Genomic DNA, 11,359 nt, shown 5'->3' on the forward strand with positions numbered 1-11,359 from the left:
AGAAATACGCCCATGCCCAAGCACACAGCTCTGTGCAAGGAGCAAGGGAAACTGAGAAGTAATGAAAAGCTCTGTTGCTGCCTTCCTTAGGGGAGGGATGTGGCCTTGGCCCAGCAAGCAGAGTCTGCACAAGAGGGAGTCTAATTTACAGTGCCCTGTAATTTGCTGATGCTGTAATATGTTTAGCTTGGGGAAAAGACTCTGTTGATGTTAATATGTTCACTCACGTTGGAATGGCGGTATGTTCCATCGGCATGAAAACAACACCACACTGGGCTGTGGTTGGACCATCCTTGTGAAAACACTGGGGCAGCATCTCAGCTGGGGATAAGCTGTTGGGAGCAGCCTCCTGGACCCTCCAGAGCCAGGTAGGATCTGCTGCAGTAACACTTTCCATTAAGAATTAATGTCCAGGTTAATTAGACTCAAAAGTGTCAGCACTGAATCAAGCAATATTTCCCTAAAGCTTTTGAACTGACCCCATATCACTGATGACAATGTCAAAAAACAAAGCTCCACCCCCTATCTGCAACCTTTTGCCAGACTGCTGCTTTTTGAGCCCACACAATGGTGGTGAGGGTGTTGTTAGTACTGGTGATGATAACAGAAATAACATGAATGATCTCCAGGCACAGGCTGGGGTAGCAGGGTGATGTACCTTTTGGAGACACTGGACAGACAGACGTGCATTGAAAGTGAGTAACTACCACTCTATGATCTGGTTGTGCTTTGGGATACAACATTGCCACAGCTCAAATATGCCTTCCAGTTTGCCTAGTAGATTTGTTATTAATAATTGTTTACACCTATGCAGCACTAGAGCTCATGGGACTGCTCCAGGCTGCTTTGTGTTTAAGGGTAAGTTTGCAGCGCTACGCCTTGCAGATAGAGAAAATACTTGTTAGAAGTTCAAGCTAACTCCAGGGCAAGTATTTATCTCCATGGGACTTACATCGCTCTTTACAGTTTTATCTGCACACCTAAATTCTTCATCACACTCAGATCAGCCTACTGGTTTAGGACAATGTGTTCATTCTGCTTAGCAGCAAGCAAAGTATAGCCCTAAACCTTAAATCCCTGAAATCAAGGGAAGTGCCTACAGATCTATGAGGCTTTGAACTTGTGTCTCCTGTCAACTGTTCTGGTGCTCTAACTTTTCTTCTTCATAAATCCATCATGCACTTAGGGAGCTCTCTATGAGTTGGCTTGGGACTGACCAGCTGCTATGAGTTATTTGGCTCAGACTGCAGGCACGGGATAAAGATAGACTTTGTCCACAGGCTACTCTGGAAAGGCATCCTTGCTCCATCCTTTCTGGCCATGTGCTCTTGCCTCCTTTTTGCCAGCTCTGAAGCATGCTGAGCTGAGACAGGTTTGTCACATGGGTGGTCAGACCAGCAGAAACCAGGGAGCAGGTCTGAGACCCTTGAGCCCAAGGGGAAGGGAGAAAGGCAGAGCAGTGGGATAGGATCATGCTTTTGGCTCTGGCAAGCCCCAGGCACAGCAGGCCAGCGAAGCTCCCGGCCATTCTGCAGAATTGCTCAGAAGCTGGAGCAAGTAAGAGTCTTTCTGATGTTTGATGCTGCAGAGAAACGACCACGCTTTCCTTGCACACACCTAATGTGGCTGAAGGCATTAATTAGTCCTGATGCAGTGCAGCCCTTATCACCACAAGACCATACTTAAATAGGAATTTCCTTACAATTTTTCCCGAGAACCAGACTCAGGCCAGCTTTGCAAGGTGATGACATCATGACCCAAGTTAGGAGCAGATGAAAACTTCCTTTGCAGAATTGCACTTTACATGAACTTTCTTCTAAAGAAGACAGATCAGATGTTTCAGATTGAGTTAAAATCATTAATCACAGCCATAGCAGTAGTTAAAAATGTGGCAGGCCTTTTATAACTTGTTTGTTACCATAGACCACAATGTCAATATTGCAAAAGTGTAGTTTGTTGCCACCATAATCAAGTTGTCTAGCGCTGAATAATGGACCAGTGGAGGTTGCCTCTTTTTATCTTGGCATACACAGGGCTCAGCAGTGTGTGTCAATACTGAGAACACTTGAAGGATTGCATTGCTTTGTCTGCTTGGACCCAAAACCACAAGGGCTTTGGAGGGGATTCAAGCTGATTCGTAAAGTAACTGCTCTAAACCAGCTTACCCCCTCCTAACATTGGCAAACTTGCTTATCTATGTCTTGGCTTTCAGAAGTTAGCCCTCCCTTTCCTCCTATTATTCACCTGGATAATGAAATCCATGCTGTGTGAAAGGAGCAGTGATACACTGCATGTGAACTGGCAGAGTTCTGCCATGAGTGTGCTGCTAAGCCCAATTATTCCAGTATTTATATAGATGGCATTGGTCCCAGCCCCTCTGAGCAGTGGCTTCAGTTTAGCTCTGGCAGGTGCTGCACAAACATCTCAAAGCTGCAAAAAATATATAATGTATTAAGGGTGGGACAGAACCAAACATATACACTTAAATCAACTTACTTATGCATGACCAAAGCACAGTAATAGTTCTGTTGAAGCAGGCAGTATTGCATTCAGTGTCCCTGAGCCTGCACTGGGAATAGCAATACTTGACTTCCCTTTGGGATGCAACTTGGCTGTTTCTATTGATTTTAAAGAAGGGATACCTATGGAAATGACAGGACAAACAAAGCACAGAGGGTCCTGGGACTGACCACAGTCCCATCCCTGTTTTGGTCATTAATGTATTTCTTACAGAACAGCTACAGATGACATATGAAATGCAGGGCAGCCTCTGCTCCCTTCCTGCCAGAGGAGAGATGCGCAAGTAAAGAGTGTGAGTATTTCCACAAAGAAATTTAGAGAAAGGCTTGTTTGGAGCTTCCCTGTGACATGAGTAATTATGATTCACACTTCCTAGACAAATGGGAGCTAAAAGCAGTAATTACAACAACCATCACATTCCATCAGTTTTTACTTTCATTCAGAACTGAAATAAGTTCAGAAGAAATGCTGATAAAAGTTAAATAAACACTCTTCCTTCTGCCCCTGGAATTCATCTGCAAAACAGCACACAATGGAGCTATGGAGACCCAAAACGTTCCTCTCAGAGTGTGCATTTTCCTCTTAAGAGCAATTGAGGCAATTTCCTGCAAAAGGCTGTTTCTTCTCAGTGTCTATAGCAGTGTTTTTCTTCTCTGGATAGGTGGCCACACATACTTGCCAAGATCACTGGTGCACTTGCTGCTGGCTGTGCTATAACTCTGCGATGGGAGAAGGTATCCCTCCCCACAAGCATGACACATGGGTCTGCTCTTAACAACAGGAATTCAGCAGCAGCTCTCTTCCTCTCTGTGCTCCTCCTAGTCCCCTTGGCAGTGCAATCTCTTCCATGTCAGAGATTTTTTTTCCTGGTGAATGTTTCCATGTGGATTTCATTCTGTTTGTGGAGGCTGTTGTGTGTACAAACCAGAGGAACAGGGTGGGAGCAGTGTCAGCTTCCCACATATTATCGCTGGTTGTCCACAGCAGGTGGGGAAGAGAAGCTCTGGGCTCCATCCAGCCAAAAACCTGTGGGAAGGCTAAGGATGGTTACTATAATGATGGTATCTCCTTCCAGAGACAACCAGAAGAATGTGGTGGGTGCAATCTGGGACACATTCCCACACCCGCCTCTGTATACTTACACTCATTCAGCTTGAACCTCCAATTAAGCTTGATGGTAGCAATTAAAAACCCCAGCAGTATCTGTTCTTACTCATCTGTGAAAACCAGTTAGTGAGACTCTGTTACAGATGATCAGTCAAATTTTAAGCTGACTGGTGATGTTAGTCTGTCAGGATGATTCTGTCTTTTGGAAATGCTGTGCATGTTTGTCAGTGTAACATAGCACAGCCCAACACAGGGAGCCTTCCAGCAGGGTGAAGTTTAATTACTCAGTAGAGTGAAGAATGGGTATCTGCTCTGATTAGAACCTGCAGGAGTAAAAGTGTGTTTGTGTGAATGTGTGCACACACATAGGTGACATACACACACTGGATTACCTTTGCAAGGGCAAATTCCAGCATGTTAGACAGTCACAGTGTCCGCTTGAAAAAGGCTTCCAGTGGTATCATAAGAGTAATGAAAGCTTGGGACTGCTGCCATTTGTGGGGCAAATTCTGTTATTTTTATATGGGGTTCCCACTGGAAAAAACACTAAGTCCATTTGTTTGCTGTAACAACACAGGAAGGGAAGAGATTTTTCTTTTATCCTGCTATTACAACTACCTTTGTCATCATATCCCTTTTCTCATCAGGTTGTGGTCTGTATTCAACCTAGCAAAGGTCTTGTCCATAGCTACCATTCAGTAAACAGTATTAAGTTAGAACCAGTTTTTATCTAGATTAAATTAAGCAAGCAGCAAATCAAAGATGCAATACGTTTACCTTTCCTTATGCTAAAGCAGGAAGGGGTATATTGGACCCCATTATGAAAGGGTTTCCCTTGGTTCTGATAATAGAAACTCCCAACTACAGCTGATCAAATAAAGCCCTTGAGGTCTGAAATAAAATGTCCTAAATGTAGTTGACAAGCTTCTGACAAAACTAGTTGTGAGCCCCTGCTTCATTTGGGTGCTCACGTCAGTTCAAATCCAGAAATGATCCCAATCTTTCCAGACTGTTAATGTTTGGAAATGCCATCACATTTTCAGATCTGGAAGTGCCCTGAGGCAGTCCTTGGCTACCAACTCTGGACTTTCATCAACCACCAAAACTTTGACTAAGCCCTTTCTCCTTTTGGATAAACAAACCACCCTTTGCCTCCCTGATCCCCATCCAACACCACAGTCACATCAGAAAATGAAAGCAATTTACTGATCTCAATGGCTCATTTCCCAACATAATATTCAATGCTGTGAGTCATTCGAAACGACCCTCCCTGTTTCCGTTAAGGTCAGAAGCAGTTTCAGTGGGGAGGGAGCAGGCAGGGCATACTGCCTGGTCACAGCACCTGCCATGGAGTGCAGGTGGAGGAAGGCTTCCAGCTTCTGCTTCTGCCACAGCTCCTTGACGGCACCACTCAGGGGAGTATATTCTTTGCATCAATAGATGTGGTTATCAGTTCATCTGCACTGTGGCAAGGTAGTTATAACTCCACCAGAATCGGATGCCAGAGGATTGTAAATAAAATCTAAAGTCCTACCATAATCTGGAAGCAGCTCAGGTGAACAAGATCAGTAGCATTGCCCGAGCCTTCTTTTTAAATTACTCTTTTTGGATGCAAATAACTCAGTTTAATAAATGTAGATGCTGCCCCAGGATTCAACATAATCTGGGTGACAAATGAGGGACGGCTGGGAAGTAGGGAGTGTTGCCTAACTTTAGAAAGTTTAACCTCCTTCTTAGAGCTACAACAAGGAGGACTTTTCTTTGTCTTTCTGTCCTCAGACAAATTTCCTTTGTCCTGGTGCAGTTTTTCCTCCCCTGGAATTTGTTGTCCCAACTGCCTCACTTGGTCATGCTCAGGCTTGCTCAAACGCCAGTGTCTTAGAAGTCTGATGAAACCTTGATGATGCCTGCTCCCCTTGTACATCTGTACCAGCCATCCAAAGAGAAACCACAGAGCCTTGTCCTGAGACATTAACCCAGCAGCATCACATGGGGAGCGGGAATGGAGGGAGCACACCTGCTGAAGCTGGGCATTTGAGTACAAGTGCTGCGTGACTCAGATGTCCGGAGCGGTGGTTAACTCCTCAGAAGCACAGGAGTCTTGTCTGAGTCCCATCTTTCTTGATGAGTGTTTTCACACCCAGGCACACCTTGAGCAGTGTTGAGGACTAGAAGCCACCCAGCAGTCCAAGGCTAGGACACTCCCTTGGGAGGATGCTTGCAGCATCCAAACTGACCAAAGCAGGAACATGAATTGAATCTTCCACCTCTCACGTGGACATCCTGACCTTGCTCAAGCTGGCCCTATTTTCGGCATTGAGCACGCCTGGGGCAGAGGCTGGGGAAATGCCTGTGAGTTTGTCTTTAAGGTGTCCAGTTTGAGATGCTCCTTTGCAGGAGCTCAGCTCCTGGGAACCTTGGCACAGTTTGGTGAAAGCTTGGGATCCTTCTGGGTACATGGACACCCCTGAGTGAGGAATTATGGCCCAGGAGCCTGGTCCATTCAGATCTGAGACAAGTCAATCAGCAGCCTCGGTGGCTGACTCATCCCAGCTCTCCCATTTAACTTTACTGAGGAGCACCTCTTAAATAATGGTGTGATTTCAGACTCAAGTGAGTAAGACTTGATAAAGGTGTCACTCTAGGATTTATGGATTTAAGTGCAAGATTAACTGCTGCTTTAGTCATCGTCTAAAGGGCAACAGCAAAATGCAAAGTCTAAGGCAGCAAGAGACCTGCTGCAAAAACCCTCTTCCATTTCATTGCTACTCATGGAGCTGAGCAGCCATTTCTCCATGCTAAATCAGAGCAGTCTGAAATCTCCTGCATCATTATTAACCCTTAGCATGTTCCTCTACACATAGAGAGTCCTTCTGCAAGAGGTAGGATGAAGCCTAGAGAAAAAAGCTACTCTGTGTTCAGCAAGGGAATTCTCTCTTCTAATGTCAGAGCCTTGTTGCTCAGAGGGCCAGTGTGAGGCCAATTTTTTCCACATGAGGTAGGAGCTGCCATCACTGGAGAGCACAGAGATTCACCTGACCTGGAGAAGTTGTTTCCATCAGTGCTGCCTGCACCTGCCTGTGCAAAACCCACTTTGAAGTTACAAGCAGGGAGAGCAGGAAGGAACTGAGCTCCATTTCTGGTAGAGTGTGTACCTACACCCTCTCCCTGCTGCTTGCTTTATTCTGCTTTGCATTTGTTCCTGTGCTTTGCAGGCACAAAACTCAGGTTTCAGGAAGCATCTCATTACATTTTCCATATTTTGAAATGTAGTGACTCACTTCAACTGAGCCAGGCACTGCTTTGACCTTGCCCTGTGTGCTAAAGCAAGCACAAGGCTCCCCCCTACCCCATGACTGGCCCCTGGAGTCCAAGGAGCTGGGGGTCCGGTCAGCAGCCAACGCTCATCACCTTCCCCCTCAAAAACTGTCCCTTTGTGCCTTTTAGACACAAACATGAATGTACATGAAAGGGCAGTGGGCGGGGGGTTGTGCTGAATAATAAGCAGCAGACAAACAAGTCGAGCAGGTCTGTGGAAGCAATTCAAGGCAGGCAAGCCAAAAAGATCAGCAAGGTGAGATGTAATTATAATCCTTCTAAGCTGGGACACGAGGAGCCAACGGATGCATGACACAAACGTCAGCCGTGCAGCCCTGTTACACCAAGGGGAATTAGGCCCCAAGTAACAACATGTTTACAACTTCACATTTATCCCAGCCGAGCCAGCCCTGTGATAACGTAATTGTCAGCGCATTGTACCTTGGCCAGGCTAAAATAGAATCATAGAATCATAAAATAGGGTTGGAAAGGACCTTACGATCATCTAGTTCCAACCCCCCTGCCATGGGCAGGGACACCTCACATAATATCTTTTTGTGTGCAAGATGAGGTGGGGAAGAGTGACACAGGGACATAGGGCAACTTCTATTTAATTTTCCTTTCTTGTGTACTGTCCTGAAAATATTGTACTGAAGAACGATTTATTCAGGATTTTTCCCATTTTCCATTGTGTGTCATGTGCTTTGCTGGTGTATTGATGATGAAGTGAGTGCAGAGCAACAGCTGACATCCAGCAAAAGTAAAATGAAGATTCAGAGACCAAGTGAACGGTCCCCAAACCTCTACTACACTGTTGGATAACAGAGAGGCTGAAAGGTAGTTTTATTTTTCACCAGAAAATAGCCTATGGAAGCGTCCTGATCATTAAGCTATCCCTCATTTGTTTTCTCTCTTTAGCTGTATGAAGTTTGCAATCTTCCCAACATGAAAGGACGAAAGGATGAAAGATGGGTATTGTGAGCCAATTGCCCAGCCAAAAGCTACAAGGAAACCCTATGCTATACCCTAAGACAAAGCTTAAACTAAATGAGTATCATCATCAGAGTGAAATAGTGAAAGAAAGTGGGAGAGTTTCAAATTGTCCAGTCACTTCAGATAAGATCTGTCCTTCCACAGCTAAAAAAGGAAATCAAATCAAAGGGGAAGAAAAAAAAAAAAAAAAGAAAGAAAGAAACTGAGCAAATGCTGAAAACTTTCGGGCTTTGTTCTTTCATCACAAGGAAGAAAAAAACAGGGACACATTTGCCTCTTTGTAAGTTGTATTTAAGAGCTAGACCCTTCTTCATTTTGAGCCAAAGGAATTGTTGCTTTTGAGCTTGAAAAAAAGCAGAATCAGGGTCATGATTTTAAAAAAGCTTAAATCCCAGGCATGTTTTAGAAACAGATTCAAAAGCACATGCTCACTGCAATTATCTATGCCTGCGGTGTTTTCGGACATGTGGACTTCAGGAAAACAATAGCCAGCCCTGTTATCAGCACAAAGGAGGATCATTTTGGAATTACTGTACCTGTAATGTCACAGCCATCAGCTCTAAGGGTTTCCATTCCCACTGTTGTTCAGCTGTGAATTTACTTACAACATCTCTGAAATAAAAAAAATAAAAAAAAAGGAAAAAAGGGCATTCCTGACTGAAGTGTGGAGCTGGCACCGTCTAAATGGTAATTCTTAGCAGAGCTCTTGCCTACAACCAGGGGGATATTCTGCCGGTGGAAACTGATGGCTTTTGGATTAAGAAAGAAAGTCAACTGGGGAGGACATCTGAGGGTGCTCCAGCTTGAATTGCCCAAGGATGACAGAGTTGATGGATAAATCTCCATCTGCAGTATTCCCATGACTGTTTCCATCTGTTTAAAACACAGGACCATGATGAACCACTGCAGCTCCAGAATATGGATTAATAGAAAGTTTTGGAGATAATGGCAAATATCCTGATGCTACCTGGTGTGATCGCTCATAAGGCACTCACATCTTGGGTAGCTGGGTTGGGCTCGTGAGGAAGTATCTCTTGGAAGCCCTGAGCTTGTTATTTAGGTTAACTACATGTGACTCTTATGTATTATAAGAGTTCAACACTCCCAAGGATAATATTGTTGAATCTCAGAAAGTTGGGCGGGATACAGCTAGGCATGGGCAGTCAAGCCTTAAGGATTGGGGGAGGGAGGGAAAGGTGCTGGTGGACATTTGGTGAAGTTTAGCAGGTTTTGCCTCCCCAGAGCAGGAGGCTCCATAGGAAGCGGTCCCTCTGTGCTGTTCTCACTGCAAACTACTCTGAGCAGGTGGTAACCTTGCTTAACCAAAGTGCCAGAAACCTCTTAAAAACACCTTAGAGATGTTGGGTTTCTGTTCCAAGGGCTGCAGGTCCTCAGTGGCACCGGCCTCTGTGCGTGGTTGCTGCTGGGGAGCCGAGAACAGGGCAGCTGGGGGGGGACAGGCACAACAGCGGTATCTGCAGCAGCCATCTCGGCTCCTTTCATAATCGATGGGGAGAAACTGGAAGGAAGGCGTGATTCACCTGACCTGCCTGAGCACCACAGGGTCGTGGCCCTTCTGCCTGGAAATTGCCCTGCCAGGCTCTGTTTCCACTGCTCTGCCTGTCCCACGGCATTGCCACTCCTGGCTTTGGCTGGTGCCCCCTGACACCCAGACCCAGGCAGGACACTGCTGCATCCCTGCTGGCAGCTTGTGCTGTGAGTGCTGCAATGGGACAGAAGCAGCAATGCAAGACAGCACCCCCAAACCAGCACCCGTCCTCCCACATGGGTGATCCCTTGGCACCTTGTCACCTTTATCCACACAATCTCAGCATGCATTTAATTTCTCTTATCTGCCAGAGGAGGAGCTGAAATCTGCACCAGGTGTGATTCATGTGCCATCACGGTGGATAAGTCCCATGCTGGTGACAATTAACAGTCACTTACGTAAAACACCAGGTTTCTAGGGTATTGAGCACCCATGAACCCATAAATCACATGCAGAGTACTCAGGAGCTCCTGGACCCTGATCTCTGGCAGCGGCATCCATATTGCCCCAGGCTAACCAAAACTGTGACATAGAGTGGCAGACAGCTAAGGTAACAGTCCTGCCAGATGGCTTTCCACTGTGTGTGGAGAAGATACTCATACCTCCCTGTCAGGCTTATTTTGAGAGAGAACTAAGCCAGTAACACTGGACTTGGGATAGGGAGGAGTTGAGGGGACAGGGGTGTGATCCTGCAAGGGAGGAGGCAGGACATACTGTACAGAAAAGGGGATGTGGAAAGAGGGAGTGCTTGGAGACTTGGCTGGGGAGGAGAGGCTGATGTAGGGTGAGAAGGTGACAGTGGAATGTGGGGACTGAGAGATCAACCGCACTGGGCTGATGGGATGAATGGAGCTGGGGGAAGAGCCAGCAGAGGACAGAAAACCTGGCAGGCAGTTTCCCAGCTTTCAGTCGCAAATGAGCAGAGGAGGGAGGGGCTCTGAAGACAGATATGCAGATCCATTAACCTCTATCACATTAACCCTTCTCTAAAGACCTGCAGGAGCCAGCCCTGACGCTTCATCCTTTTGTGCCTGGTGGAAACACACTGCTCATTGCTAACCTGGCATGTGCAGAGACCAAGTGAATCCAGCCTGATGTCAGTGGGAAGAGAGTGCCCGGTGCCAGCTACCACCCTGGGGTTCCTGGCAGGGACCACATTGAGCCTTGATGAACCTGGTTAACAGGGTCCAGGTGAACCAGTCCTGCAGGGAGCCCAGCAAAGGCAAAAAGCCAACTTGTGCCTAGCAATGCACTGGTTAAAATCAGCTTAGTTCTCAGCCAGAAAAACCCCTCTGATAAGTAAGTCAGCCAGCTTCATATTTACCTTCCAAGGCCATCCAGCACTGACAGGCTTTGCAGAGCCAGGCCCAGCTCCAGTGAGAGAAGGAGTGCCTGGGAATGCTGTGGTGGGGAAGCAGGAGGATTTATAGCTGTTTGCAATGGGGGTCAGGTGGGTCACCTGAGCGAAGGGGGCCTCCCAGGTCCTTTCCTCCTTTGCCAAGAAAGGCGTTCCTTGTTTGGCCTCCCTGATAGTTGGATCCTGTAGCCCCCTCCTAGGGAGTGGGGTCATTTCAGAGCAGCTGAGCCTGGGAAATGGACCCATGGGTCGGGTTCACATCTCACTGGAGGCAGGATCCTGGGGTTTGCAGGGAGCTCGACAGGAAAATAAGCCAGGCTCTGAACGGGTTCTGTACCACAGAACATTTCTCTCTTGCCAGCTGACCATCTCTTTGGGCCCGCCGCGCCCCCCCCCCCACCTTCCTGGCTGCTCTCACACTAAGCAACAAGAAAAATAGACTTTTTTATTTTTTTTTTCTGGTGAAATGGGGCAGATGCCCAACCCGGGAGGGGTGCATAGGGATGGGCTATTTT

At 46.6% G+C, this 11,359-nt stretch overlaps 1 long non-coding RNA gene across 1 annotated transcript; it reads right to left on the reverse strand.

Annotated features, from left to right (window-relative positions):
* Positions 1-2,784: 2,784 nt before the first annotated feature.
* Positions 2,785-11,078, reverse strand: LOC133208095 (uncharacterized). Its single transcript, XR_009724232.1, has 3 exons — positions 10,812-11,078; positions 8,475-8,550; positions 2,785-3,950 (listed from the first exon to the last, which is right to left on the reverse strand). It is a non-coding gene; the product is annotated as an uncharacterized LOC133208095 (long non-coding RNA).
* Between the last annotated feature and the right edge of the window lie 281 nt (positions 11,079-11,359).

Source organism: Neopsephotus bourkii, unplaced genomic scaffold, assembly GCF_033783945.1.
Source record: "Neopsephotus bourkii isolate Nb327-2 ecotype Australia unplaced genomic scaffold, CSIRO-AGI_Nbou_v1 NB_234, whole genome shotgun sequence".
Lineage (NCBI taxonomy): Eukaryota > Metazoa > Chordata > Aves > Psittaciformes > Psittacidae > Neopsephotus > Neopsephotus bourkii.